Source organism: Miniopterus natalensis, chromosome 11 (genome assembly GCF_054644295.1).
Source record: "Miniopterus natalensis isolate mMinNat1 chromosome 11, mMinNat1.hap1, whole genome shotgun sequence".
Lineage (NCBI taxonomy): Eukaryota > Metazoa > Chordata > Mammalia > Chiroptera > Miniopteridae > Miniopterus > Miniopterus natalensis.
In genome coordinates, this window is record NC_142091.1 from 28,603,943 (window position 1) to 28,619,283 (window position 15,341).

At 39.1% G+C, this 15,341-nt stretch overlaps 1 protein-coding gene across 3 annotated transcripts in view; it reads left to right on the top strand.

Annotated features, from left to right (window-relative positions):
* GRM5 (glutamate metabotropic receptor 5) overlaps window positions 1-15,341 on the top strand; it is a 358,336-nt gene that overhangs the window by 234,354 nt on the left and 108,641 nt on the right. The window lies entirely within an intron of this gene.

Here is a 15,341-nt window from a genome sequence, read left to right on the forward strand (position 1 = left end):
GGTTCTAAATTATTTTGTGTATCAAAAGTTTATCAACCAAGAAGACTTTAATCTTCTTGAAAACAGAAAAGCTCACTTCCCCTCTCAAATCCCCCACAGGCCTGAAAGCTCAGCATCTCCAAAATCCTTATCCATTTAAATTGCTAGCATCTCTCTCTTTTCCTTCTCATAACAAAGTCCTTCATCTTTAAAAACTGTCACACTCCTGTTTAGCGAGTGTTATGGAGTCCCTGTTTCACTGATAAGCAGCGGGCTAAGTGCTGGGGCTATGGAACTAAGCCACCGCGCATAAGAATTTCACTGTTTCTTGAAGAAGAGAGACATATAAACGATTGAAATGCAATGTGTTGTATGCTAAACTGAAATTAAGCACGGGGTGTTTATGGTACAAAAATGCATATCTCTTTCAGACAGGGAGGATTATAAAAGGCTTAGAAGAAAAGGCATCTGAAATGAGGTCAAAAGAACACGCAGAATTTAGTAAAATGAAGGGGGAAAAGGTGTGTCTGCGCAAACATGAGTGATCATTAAAACTGGGAGGAGGGGGAATTAGTAAGAAGCCATGATGTCTTCTAGGGGGCACTTAATTAGGGCGTGCGGAAAGGACAGGAGGGTGCCAAGAGAGGATACTGAGCACGAACAACAGCATGAAGGGTCTTAGGTGCTTTGTCACGGAGCATGGGCTTTATTTAAAGGCAGAGAGCGCCAAGAAAATGTTCAAGCAGAGATGTAATTTTACTAAATTTGTGTTTTATATGTATTACCAATAACAGCAAAGGAAAACCAGTAGTACCTATTTCAAGGGAGAGAGGATGAGTTCCTCAATAAATCCATCACTGGGGTGGGCATGGGAAAAGAGTTTCTCAAAATAGTAAGGACATGGAATCAGCATGACTTTGTCTTTGGAAAGGGGAGATCCTTGGTGGGAGGGAGGGAGGGAGGGAGGGAGGGAGGGAGGGAGGGAGGGAGGGAGGGAGGGAGGGAGGGAGGGAAAATGCTAATTGAAATCATAGGATGAAATCTAAATGAGACTGTATAAAAGTGTAGGTAGAAAATACCAAAGACAGAACCTCAGGGAAAGTGTTCCCTAAGGTGCAGAGGCTCACCCAGAGAATTCCAGAGAATGGAGAAGTCTGGGCAGGAAGAGGAATGCCAAGAGAAGATGGGACCATGGGATAAGAGACTTTCAAGGGGGAAGGGGTCTGTCATCTAAGATGCAGCAGAGGTCAGTCACCCTAGCTACCCCTTCCCACCCAAATATAGCTCAGAGTGATTCTCCACTTCACTCTGATATTTCTCAGATCCCGCATATGAACAGGACGTGCTGATCCCTCCCTCACACTTCTCCGAATCCTCTCAGTGCTTCTCTGTATGTCTATACCTTGTCTTCACATCTGCTTATTTCAAATACTGCAGCACAGCTCCACAGCCTGTAACACATAGATGCTTGTTAAATATATAGATGTATATATATATATATATGTCTGTGTGTGTATATATTTTTTCCAAAGCAGTGTCATATCTCCTGATATTAAACTATGAACCATTTGGCCATGTCTCATTGCCTGGGTTCATATTTCCTACTAAAGATAAGATACACTTCCCAACGCATTTTTCCCCTCCCTTTTTACTTCTGAAACATGTCTTTTGCTCTAACTGGACATTCAAGCATGAACAGCAAGTACATTTAAACTGCTTAGGGGAAATAGCAGACTAGAAAAGTGATTTTTATCAGCTTAAAAAATACCTGCAATAAATGAACTTGGTAAGATGAGAAACAAATGAGTCACCTTCTGAGAAATAAATTATTCTTAAATTGCCAGGTTCTCTAGGATGACTTTAATCACCAGACGTGGGTCCAGAGCAGAATGACTGAACTGCCTCACTTCGGACTCCGAGTGTTGGTTATTTATGTTGCTGACTCTTCTGTATTGAATTGTGACTAAAATTTTGCAGTCCTCATTGCCAGTAATTTCACAACTGCAGACTGTCATATTGTCTACGTTCTTTGGAACTGTTTTCTTCTTTAAAAAATATCCTGTAAGGAATAAACACTCAGATGAAGGAACACTTACTGAAAACAACAGGTCCGTTTTTTCTGTGAAAATTTATGTGCATCCATGTGTGTGCACATACATATATGTGTGCTTGCATGTGTTAGCATGTGTACTGATATGTGTATGCATGTGTGTGACTGTTTCTGTAAAATCCTAACTACTCTCGAGGACAGATACTATCAGTGCTTTTCTTGTTAGCAGGAAAGACAAAAAGGGTGATGTACCTATTTACATAAAAATATTCTGTCCATCAGATGAACATCATAGTGGGTTAAAGAACTCAACAAGTAAACCACAAATAACAATAGCAAACAAAGTAACCTCCTTGTTATTAAAATGTTCATTGGGGCCTGTTCAAGAGCATCTAGTAGTAAAATTTCTTTATTCTATTCTAACATGATGATATATGTCTGCTTGAAAATAATTGATTGACGTGAAATTTAATTGAAAAAGATAGTGTTGCATGGTGGGTAAGAAAAACAAATGCCTGGTCTCTGCTGGCACATGTCTAGTGGCACATCCTGAATTCTTCCATCACCTAGAAATTGTTAAATCTAGTATCCCACTCTCTGAATAAGCATGCGTTTATCATCTCTCACTTCACTTTTACCATCTATTTTTTCTTTTACCATCTCTTATTTTTGCTGTCCTTTCTATGGCCTTGCTCTCATAGAATGCCCTTGTTTTATGATTTCTCCACACCCATCCCCCCAATATCTCAGCTTCTTCCAGGCCAGCCTGACCTTCTTAATAATCTAATGCCATAGCCTATTACTCAGCCCACTTTCCCAACCAAACCCTCAAATCTCTTGCAAACCTGATCCTACACTTCACTCATTTAGCAAAACCCCTTCTACAGTCCACCTGCCGCAGCCCTGTTTCTAAACTGTAGAGAACTACTAGAGAAAAGCGTGCAACTCTATCGTGGCTTTGTGTTAGCACTCCACTCCTCATCTCTATACCCACTGCTAGCCTCTTCCCTCGTGACCCTTTCTTTTCAAAATCCTAAAAGGATATCTTCTTCTCCCTGTATTCCTTAAGTATTGGTACTATGTGGACTTCTACATTTCTCTCTTGCTCATACACTCTCATTGGATAATCACATTTCCTCTAACAGTTCTGCCAAATACTGATTTGTTGACCACATTTAAAATAAATATCCCAGGCCAGACTTCTCTAAATTCAGGTTATATGTGTAACTGCATTCTTGATATAATCCACTTGAATATCTTACAAATATTTCAGAGTCAGCATATCCAAACTAAAGTTCCCAGCATGCTTCTTTTTAGTGAATGGTACTGGTCACTCAAGTAAGAAAATTCAGAGTCGTTCTAGACTTCTTTTCCTTTCTTGCACTTTACAGAATATTAATCAACAAATCCTGCCCTTCGAACTCCTAAATACAGGATTTCTTACTTTAGCCCCTTACTTTTCATTCTGTGATCACTTCCTTTTTTTAAACCCTCATCAGTCTTCACCTGAGTTACTGCAGTAGCGTCCTAATAAGTACTTGTGCTTTATTTCTTAAAATCTATTTGTATAAAAGAGTCACCTATCAAAATTGTAAGTCAAACTATGTCACATTCATGTTTAAATTTTCTATAAAAACTAAACTGCTGGCCAGGGTGACATAATCAAGATAGCGACATAGGTTGTTCGTGACTTCAGTTGTCCTCACAAGAGGACCAACTGGCAGCTATCCATAGACAAGAAACCATTGTGCAAACCCCCAAATCTAGGGGTGATGCTGAAGCACCCCCTGGAACACAGAGACTGAGAAGTTCCACATTTAGAAGGGTAAGGGGAACAGCTACCCTCTGACCACCTTGCCCCTCCCCTAGGCTGGAGCATCCCCCACAGTGAGAGGTCTTCCCTGGGTCTGTGGTTTCGCTGGTGGGGGAAAAAGGAGCCCAAGGTAGACTAGCTCCCCTGATGGTGTGGGGTGCTTCCTAGGAGGCACACTTGGGTCCTGCCCCACAGAGATAACAGAACATCTGTGGGTTTTGACCACTAAGAATCAGTTAGAAACAGACTCCTTCTATCTGATTCAGGTCACCAGCCAATGAGCTGTCTCAGCCTTGGAGCTTCACCTACTGCTTTTTAAAATTTTATTAATTTATCTTTATTGTTGAAAGTATTACCGATGTCCCCCTTTTACTGCCCAGTGAGCCCCTTCACCCCACTCCCACCCCCTCCCAGGCCTTCCCTGCACTGCACTATTGTCCATGGGCTGTGCATATATGCATATAATTATTTTGGTTAACCTCTTCTTGCACCTCCTTCCCTCTGAAATATATCAGTCTGTTGCATGCTTCAGTGTCTCCGAATCTACTTTGTTCGTCAGTTTATTGTGTTCATTGGAATCCACATATAAGTGAGATCATGTGATACTGCTTTTGTTAAATCTTAGCCTCCCTCTGATCCTTGCCTTTCAATGGAGCATCACAGACCTCAAAGACTGTCTTACCTCACTCCATTTTTATTTTCTCTCCAAGATCTTAGTCTCTTGAGTCCTGGCTGCCGAGATAGCTTTCTGATAGTATAAATACACTTTTTAAAAAAAAGCTCATCCAGCCTTTCTAGTTGTTTTCAGAGGAAGTTTGTCTAATCTATCATAGCTAGAAATGGAAGTGGCTGTTCATTTCTAATATGTGACTTACACGCCCAGTCTATTTGGATTAATTATTGGGCATATGATATCTAAATTTTTCAGCCTTTCAGATTTTGACTTTTGTTTGGCTTCTTATATAATGACTATTTCTAAAATTTAATCTCGCACCCAGAACAATTCTCAATTATTCACTAGTCTTCTACAGTTTGTAGGTGTTCAGTGATAAACCAGATCTGATAGATGTGAGAAGGTAACAATGCACTTGGTTTCAGTGTGTGTCATGGGGACATTTTGTCAAGGAAAAACATGTTGCCTCAAAGTGAAATGGGAGTTGAAGACAGTCCATTCTGCGTTTATGAACAGATATCGAGGCCTCTTGGGCATCTTGTAATAGCTCTTTTCCTTGTGAACAGTGAGACTGTTTCTTAACTCCTAACATTACAAAGATGGGCATTTTATCAGAAGGTGAATGCGGTGATTTAAAGCAATTCTTTGTTTACAGTTTTGAGGAAGAAATAAAAAAAAGAAAACAATTCCAAGTTGTGTGGGGGCTGGGTGTGTATGTGTATAATAGAAATTAAGGTAACTATTCACTTTACATTTTTCTATACAAAACCAGATAACTTTGGACACAGGTTTGGATCAAAGACCACATTAAGAGGTTGTACTGGCTCAGTTTTGGTTTCTAGATTTAGGTAGACTGAGTTTGAATCCTGTATATCCCTGGGTGACTAACTACTTTTCAAACTGAAGTTTCCTCATGTGAAATGTGAGGATGTAAAAATGTCCACCCCACAGGATCAGACTATATATAATACCTGGCAGAGAGGAAGCACATACATACAGTGCTTAAAACAATGCCTGGCAGATGGCACACCCTAGCTACGTGATTGCTGTTATTGTGTAAGTTTTCATTTGCTGGGCTCTAATGCTGAGGGGTGGGTAAGGAATGAGTTTTTTCCTTCTGTTTATTCCTCATATGTGGAATTTGTTATTTTGTTCACGAAATAACCTATTTACACGCATCTCAGCCTCTCCTCCGTGAAGGATGTGTGCGATAAGGAAGCATTACTGGACGGGGAGGACCTTAACCCAGAGGGGAGAGTGCCTGCCACCCTAGGGCCTGCACTGAGGCGGGATGGCTGCAGCGCTCTGCAGAGAAATGGACATGTGTAGCGTTTCTCACCAGACTTTGCTAAATGAAAGAGTAGTGTCAAACACTGCAGGCAACTTGAGGAAAGTATGAGGAAAATATATTAGATCGAAAATTATGAAGTCCCTCGTGACCTGTTATATGAAATAAGGAAAGCAAATAAATGAAGGAGGGCACTTATATTTATCAACACCATCATGAAGTCTGCCTTATTGCTTGAAATGTAATAGATCTTCAAAAAATAATTACTGACTGTTTGATGGAACACTGTGCTTAGCTTAACAGCAAATCAAGAGAAACTAGTCCAATTGGGTAGAAGAGGAGTTTGCAGATTGAAACCTGGAAGGTTACTCTAAGCAAGGAAACTTCACGGGAAAAACATAAAGGTTATATAAAGCTGTGGATACCCTGCTCATAGCATGCCTTCTCTATTTAATGAACCATTTAGGTTACTATATTGCACAATTTATGAAATTGCTTCAATTTTTGCATTTCTTCAAATGGCTATAATATGCCAAGAGAAACAGTGGATGGTGTAATTCACAAAATAGCCTGTGTACACGTATTTTCTCAGCCTCTCCTCTGTGAAGGATGCGTGCGATACGGAAGCATTGCTGGAGGGGTAAGACTTTCAACCAGAGGGGAGAGTGCCTGCCATCCTAGAGCCTACACTGAGGCAGGATGGATGGTCCACCTATTCCAATATGTTTAATACTGCCCGTCATTTCCTATAATCACCAAGTCTTTGGAAGTCAGTCTACTCTGACCAAACCAAAATTAGGTCAGATCTCCTAAGATTGCATTCCTTCCAATATTAACATCTTTGACCTTCCAAGTGAGAAAATATAGACGTGAGGAGTTGGTAATAACTTTCTATGGCTGTGTAGCAAATTACCACAAATATAGCAGCTTCAAACAATATTCATTTATTATCTCATGCTCTCTGGAGGTCAGGAGCCCATGTATAGCATAAGTGGGTTCAACATTCAGGGTTAAAAAGGCTGAGATCAGGTGTTGCCCAGCTGTATTCTTTTCTGGAAGCATTGTGGGAGAATCTGCTTCCAAACACATTCAAGTTTTTGGCTGAATTTATTTCCCTTTGGAAGAAAACCTGAGTACCCGTTTCCTTGCTGGTTGTTAACTGGGGTCACTCTCAGGTCCTGGAGGTCACCTGCATTCCTTTACACAGAGCTCCCTCCATCTTCAGAGTCAGCAATGGAACTTTTCCTCCAGCTATCTCATGCCAAATCCCTTTTATGATTGAATCTCTTTGTCCAGGAAGAGCCAGCCCCTTTTCAGGGATCACCTGATTAGGTCAGTCTTGCTGAGGATAATCTCTCTATTTTAAGGTCAATGCATTTGGGACCTTAATTACATCTTGAAAATTCCTTCACAGCAGCACCTATCTAGATTAGTATTTGATTGAAAAAGTTGATCCCTGGAAAGTGTGGCTCAGTCAGTGTTAGAGCATCGGTAAAGCATCAGCCCTCACACCCAAGTACCTTGGGTTCGATTCCCGGTCTAGGGCACGTACCTGGGTTGCAGGTTGAGTGGGTGTGGGAGGCAACCAACCAATGTGTTGCTCTCACATTGATGGTTCTTTCTTTCTCTCTCTCTCTTCCCCTCCCTCCATTCCACTCTGTAAAAATCAATGGAAAAAATATCCTCGGGTAAGGATTAACAGAAAAAGAGAAAAGTTGAAAGAATGTGTGTATACCAGAGAGCAGTCACCTTGGATGCCATGTAAGAATTTGACCTGTACAGGCCCAACCCCACACTCCCTGTTCTCCATTAAATGCATCCCATCCCTCTTAAGAAACACTTCTCAATTCTATTATCACTGTATTCCATTACTTTGGAATAATGGAAGTACAGAAAGAGCGCTGAAGTTCTGGAACTAGAAAGAGCTAGTTTAAATCCCCTCTATGCTATGGGATTTTGAGTAGATTACTTGATATCCCTCAGAGCCTCAGTTTCCAGAGTGGTAAAAAACTAGGGCTAATATCAATGATCTCTATGGCCTGAAGAGAATTAGGAAAAGTAATACAATGGCAGTCACCTGTCCTATGCTAGACACGTAGCAAACTTTAGGTTCCTGTCTTGTCACCCTTCTGAATGTTCTGATATAGCTCCCCCAATCCACATCTACTTATTTGATATAGAGGCTTGCAAATGGGAAAAACTAAGATTTACAAACCCCAAAACTAAGTGATTTTTAGTAAATAACCTAACCATTTTCTTGAAAATTCTACATTGTGCTTCTTTTTGGAATTAAATAATTTACTGGTGTTGACTGGTATATATTCATTAGAAATTTTATTTAAAAGTGTAATATCTTTCCTTGCTTTTCACTATTATTTAGAGATTCTAAGACCTTCTACTCCCCCAGGAGAGGGGAAAAAATATTTCATGAAGACAGCCAAGCAGTCAGTAGACTCCCACTATTAGGAAAAAAAAAAATCCCAAAATATCTGTTAAAATGCTATTGGTAAGAGATTTGGCAGGATGATGATTACATGTGGGTAGAACAGCAGTTTCCATAATAATTATGTGGGTTGAGTACAGATTTTGAAAAAAAAACACGCTGGGATGTGGCCTAATGAATGTTCTCATTAACCTTAATAGCATCAGGTAGAGAAGGGAGAGGACCATTTTGGAGGGGAAACCAGTTAGCCTTTCAGAATCATTTTATAAGGCACCTTCGACAGTGCTGGTTTCTCAATGAAAATGAATATATGCAGTTGTCTGAACAGAATCCTCTATAATTTGAAGTTTGCCTTTTAAAGTCTAATTTTCTAATAAGTTATATTAAGCATCTCTTGAGTGCTTAATATGTGCCAGACATTATAATAAATCTAAGAATGAGGAGCCATCCAAAACATGAAATTTATATTCTCCTTGGGGAAAGCAGAAATAAATGTGCCTAACTTTAATATGATGATAAATGCGCAACTCCAAGCATCATCCCATTACCACTTTGAGAACACAAATCTTGTCTTGTTCGCCACTGTAACCCCCACACTTAGAGCGTGTTACCCAAGACCTGCTCAGTGAACAAAGGAATAAACGCCACGTCACAGTGTACAGGGAACAGAGAGGAGGGAGCCGCTAAGCTGGAGCAGGGGGAGCTGAGGAGGGTTTTTATAAGCTGCGTTCAAGATCCCAAAGCATGAATTGGATCTTATCACATCGAGAAACACGTGAGGAGGCGAGCGGCTGGCGCGCTGTGCGGAGGGAACAGCATGCTCAAGGGCGTGGAGGTGTGAACGTGTGACGCAGCTGAGAAATAAGAACCAGCACGCCGTGTCTCCAACACACAGCGTGCCTGGCTAGTGTCAGCAGCAGCAATATCATCGTGGTGAGCAGGACTAGAGAATTCAGTGAGCAAGGATAGCCGCGTGTGCCTGGCACACCCAGGATGAGTCCCCCCGTTTCCCCACACCAACCCCGCTCACATCTCTGATACAAGTGTAAGGACTGCAGGAATAAGAGTCATTCTGATGCCTACATTTTTAGTCTGGTATTGCTCCTTTGGAAACAGATTTTGAGGTGATTTATTTATGTTGTTTACTCGTGGCAGATGTTTCCCCAAGAACTCTGTGGAGTTATACTAAACAATTGTGTTGCCATTTGAGAGTTCAAATAATGAAATCCTACCCATTGTATGTGATTAGCCTTCCATGTATATAAATCAGGAGATTGTAAATGGAAGAACTAAGAGTTTGAAAACACCTAGAATACTAATTGAGGTGATCGGAATAATCTCAGGAGGCAAGAAAGGAATGTGATTTTCAGTAAGTGGTGATTCTGTGACTACAAACCTAATGGATTGTACTTTTTGTGGACGGATTGAGTATAAAGGAAAGATGTTCAGACAGTAGGATAAATGAGGCAACTTCCAACAGCCTGGAAGTCCCAGTGCCTGTTCCAGCAGGTCATGCCTAGTGGACTGTTGTCTTGGTGAGGGCGTGTATTGGAACCTACCACAGCGCCTGTGCAGTTGATGCATAGAAGAGGCATTCAGATGCTCACTGAATTAATGAATGACAGTGAATAGAACATGAAGACTGTTATTAAAGGATCACCTCACGCTACATACATTTTTCTGTTTTCCATAGCAATAGCTTAAAACATATATTGATAAGAAATTAAAAAGGAAGGATAGATTATGTTGTGTGCATTGTAAAGTTTTACAATTTCATAAGGGAGACAAACTTTAAAGTTACTTAGCTTCTCTATATTAACATTCAATAAGTCATGAAATTTGTCTTCGTAATTTTCCAAGAGTTTTTTTTCTCCTGTTAGCATGTAGCCCTCAGGGGCTCCCACATTTCAGAAATGTATTTTGATATTAAATCTAGTGGTTGTAAATCCTTCAGTAATTATTTTATAGCCATAACCATTGGTATGCTTTATATATCAGTAATTCAGTACAATGAATGATAAAAATAATAATTTTAAAGTTAAAATATTTGTTATAAGTATATCATGTTATAGGGTATCAGGTCTTTACAGTTCTATAATTATCATTATTTCTCATTTTTTTGAGTGCCAACAGCTATTATTCAGCATACAAAAACATAAGCAAAATAGGGTGGGTTAAATATGATACTGGAACCACATATAAGAAAAGTGTTAACTTGTATTTTTTAACATTCATTGAAATCAATTTTATATACAGAGATTAGATAGATATCCAGGAGAAAAGAAATGCTAGAGAGCATATAAAGGGAAATATAATCATTGTAGAGCCAACTTATATTAATTTTCTTTATTTTTTTAGCCAAACATTTCTTCCTGTATTATGTAAACAACGACATGGAGCTACAGTATCCCTAATTTTCTCCCATAAACCAGAAGAATCCCCATTACTCCCTCTAATCTGCACACCTAGTCCTAGGGATTCCTGGAATTGCTCACAAATAAGGCCCATCCTTCCCACGGCTGCTGCTCGAGATCAGGCCCCATAGGCTTGCCTGGCCACTGCAGCTCCTTTTCTACCCTGGGTCTCTAACGTGCATCGATAACCACTCTGACCTGTCCCTCGCACCGTTACCACTTCCAGGGCTTACCCTCTTCGTGTCCTTTCCCGCCTCAGAAGCCCCCGGGCTCCCCGTTACCTGAAAGATACAGTCCGGCACTTTGGGGACAGTACAAAGGCCATTGACGATTGGCCTCCTCAGCTCACTGTCCCCTGTGCTCCCTGCCTGGTGCATGCTTCAGAGCTGCAGCGCTTAATACTCGCTATTCCCAGGTTCCCAAATTCCTTCAAGTATCTAGAACGTTTCAAAATACTTTTATTGCTCCACTATCCATGTTTCAAACTTGAACCTTGTCACCCTGTGAAGAGTGACTCAGTTATCCGCTGTCTCTCCCAGCACATTTGGCTCGTACCTCTAACAGTCTTCCTTTGTATGCGGTCATTTATTTATCTGAATGCCCTCCTCTCCCCTCCTTCCTCTAGACTGTGAGCTTCTGGAGTACAGTGTCTAAAACCTATTTATGTTTTTCTCAGTTTCAATACAATTTCAGCACATAGTAAATGTGGTAGATTGCATTTTTTTTTTTTTTTACAGCATTCATTGATCTACTATGTGGGAAAAATCATATGCACCTGTCCCATTCTGGTCCGGTTTGTCCTTATGATTTGTTGGGGCCAGTTGAAATGTGTGTCACTTCTAATCGGCATGCTTAAGAACCATTTCATGGTTCCATTATGCTCTCTTTTTTTCCCCTTCAACAAGACAGGCTACGTTCCAGAAGGAAACTGCTCTTTCAGCCTATGTCTCAGAGTGAAGGTGACATGGAGCAGTTTATAGGCCTGCAAGTGAACCTAAAGGCTGAGCAAGAAATGAATTTTTATTCTAAACCACTGAGTTATTGGAACTGTTTAGTGCCACAAAATAATCTAATCCATGATAGGTACATATTATAAATGTTGAAGAAAATAAGAAAAGTTGTAGACATATAGAAGGGAAATTTTGACTGGGGAATTCCAGAGTCAATTTTGTTTTGAACAAGACCCTTCTGTTGAAAACAGAGAAGAATTAAACTTTATGTGTCGGTAATTATGAGAAGTATGGAGTTGGGGTTTGAGAGGAGAAAGAGGGACGGGTAGATCATAGAATAGGAGTATATATTTTGGTAATGCAATCTTAGGGGGGAAAATAAAGATAAATCCTTATGAAATGAGATGTCCTTAAGATGTCTGCAGGGAAGATCTAAAGGGAATCTAAGGAATCTGTTGAGGTGTTTTGAGGATGGGTTCATAGTGAAGATGCCTCCTTTAGTTAAGCCAACCTAAGTAATTTTAAAATGTTTTTTCCTATTTCAAATATCCAAGTTACTCTGTTTCTATAGCCAAAGAAAGACTGGATGCCTAAGAGAACATCCAAATTAAGAATTTATATGTACACTCAGTTCTCATTATTCACAGTAGGTATGTTCTATAAACATGCACCAAACACTGAATAAGTGACTACTGATCATTGCTCCTAGGAGAAATATAGGCTTAAATTGCTGTGAGCTTCTAGTCACAACATGTTCATCAGCTCTCAATACATGACCTTGCTTATGTGTGTTCCTGTCTAAAAACACCTTATTTTGTATGTATATTGTTGATTCATTAAACTCACAGAAAACAGCACTTTATTCATGGCCAAATGCAGCTGATTTGATATATGTATTTCCTATATAAGGTATATTGCAGAGTTCTTGTGCTTGGGAACTCCGGATAACACGTTAGCACTATGCTTGGGGGTTATTTTCAACAGCAAAATCAATTTTTTTAAAAAAAAAAACAAACACAAAAATAAATTTTAGCAAATAGGTGAACCTGAAAATACAGAATCTGTATATAATGAGGATGGACTCATAATCAGCGAATTGGAAAGGAAATAATGAAATGGATTAGAGGAGATCGATAAAAAACCAGTGAGAAGAGAAAGAAATTAAGTCGATGATGGATGGACGGACGGACGGACGGATGGTTGGATGGACGGATGGAAAGACAGACAGATAGGTGATAGATGGGTAGATATATAGATTACAGGTAGATAGGAGATACATACAAACATAAATACATACATATATACAAACAAAATCTAGAAAAGTGCCTTAAATGTGGTATATTTCCAGTTTGTTTCCTTATCTTCCTGCCCTTTTTTTCCTGATTTGGTAAAATATTTGTCATCTAAGGGCATGAAAGTAGTGACAGAATCTTGACAGTCCACTCTATCAACACAACAGAAAGCATTAGATAGTAGAAAATTAAACTCAGTTTTCTTGGTATTTCATTTTACTTTTAAATTTATTGCTCCTTACGTAGAGATACCCTATCATCTTAACACAAATCTTAGAAGCACATTTTTATGAAAATGTTAATTTTTAATAACCTAAAGTCAATACAGCACCATCTAACTTAGCCAGCATGGAATGAAGTTTCTTGAGACTTACATAGCAGATAATCCCCAATAAGTTTAAATAGAATAACCCTGTTTTGTCACATAGATATTGGAATTTTCTGTTTACACACAAACTCCTCTATGATTTTTGTTTTGCTGTTGAATGAAAACATATAGGCCAAAATTATTTTAAACTCACAACTCTAAATATCTCTGGCTAAATTCTTAAATATAGAAAAGAGATATACCTTTTTTTTAAAAAAGCTAAAGAACATGATGAGAGATAAGTAGATTAACACACTCTGGTTCTGACACTGTTTCACGGAACTATAACCTCCAAAAAAGTTTATCAGGACTGGCTTTTACAATCTCCATTAAATTCAATAGATGAATTGTGAAGGGTAAATTGGGCCCATTATAATCTTACATTTCTTATGCAATATTCATAATCATGGTTTTACATGAGAGCAAGCTAGTGTTAACAAAAGGAGCAATTTACATTCTCTCTTCCTTGGAGATTGGTGCTTGACGAGCAGAGCTCCCTGCCCCATTCGCAGCACGCCCATGCATCTCCTCCAGTGCCAGCGAGACCCACTCTCATATCAGTGATACGATAAAGCCTCCAAAACAGAGGGAGAAAATGAGGCAAACAAGCCCACTTCATTTCAACTTGTCAGCTTTAAGTAAAATCTGCAGCTGAAAATAAAAATCTGGAGGGAAGACAATGTGTGAAGCAGCAAATTTCCACACAGGGACGAAACATATCGCATTATTATGTTTTTCCTGATCTGACACAAACGTTTTTGAAATTTCACCATAGATCATTTTTAATGACACACCTTCTTGTCAAGCAGGACTTAGAGGAAGAAACCGTTAATTTTGTTAGTTTATTTTTTCTCCTCTCCCACCCACTGAGGCCTTAGGAAACATCTCAAGTTGTCCCTAAGCCCCTATGATGTCTTCATGAGTATTTGACGGCCTCTGGAACAACTCTCACTATCAATTTTTAAGTCAGAGTTGATATAGAAGAGTGTACTAAAAAAAACCTAAATGCTTTTTGCATTTATGTTAATTACTTACTTACATAATACTTCCCCTGGCACTGATTTTATATGCAAAATATTGGAGCATGCTCCTTGCCTGCAGAAATAAAGTGTAAAGGATAAGAATGCATTTGAAGGATGATAAAAAGGAATTAACAATCCTATACATAGAAATATCTTAATATCAATTAAGTGAACAATGATTGTTAATGTGAATCTTTCCACTCAACCCTTTCCATATCCCTTCTCTTCCCTCTTAGTGTTCTTTTTTCCTTTTTCATTGTTAATTTTCCCTTGACTTTCTTTATATTTCCTGAAAGGGCACTTGCACCTCTTCCAAGGCAGGCCCGCCCCCTTGGGTCGCAGCAGGTGCATAGCACAAGTTGTACAGATTCCCGTGGGAGAGAGGACGGGAAAAGTCAGTGTCTTTCCCGAATGTCCCAAGGTATGAACACATTTGATACAAGCATTGTTTCATGTCTTTTATTTCCAGTGTTGTGTCTCATGTACTTTTCTAATAAGCTTAGAATACTTTTCCTTTTTCTGTTATACTCAGACCATTATCACATGAACTCTCGGATTTTAACTCTTTTACTTTAAAATTCCCAGAGTGATTACTTTGAGTGATCAGTGCACAGAATGATAGCGATATTGAGGAGTATGTCCCCTGACACCATCCTTGATGGCACATTGTTAAGATGTTCTTTCAGTCACTCTAATGTAAGACAGAATTTCGTTTGTGTATTTTAAATGTATTAGAGAAATAGGATGGGATGGGAAAGAGTATATGAGCTATGGACTACAAGGACCTCCATTTGAGGCTCTGACAAATCAATGTGTAATAGAATGTCCATAATCAATCAAGTTTTTTTAACCTCTTTAAAAGTTCACTTGTAAAATCTAAAAAAGAAAAAAAGTATCATGCCATAGGATGGTTAAATTAATAATAAGCATGTTTTAAAAATATTTTTATTCTTATTTTATGATCATTATAATTACTATTAAGAAAAAAATGTATTTAAAATTAACCTGACCTAGCTATAAAATGTTAAGTAAATAGTGTGAATGGTGATA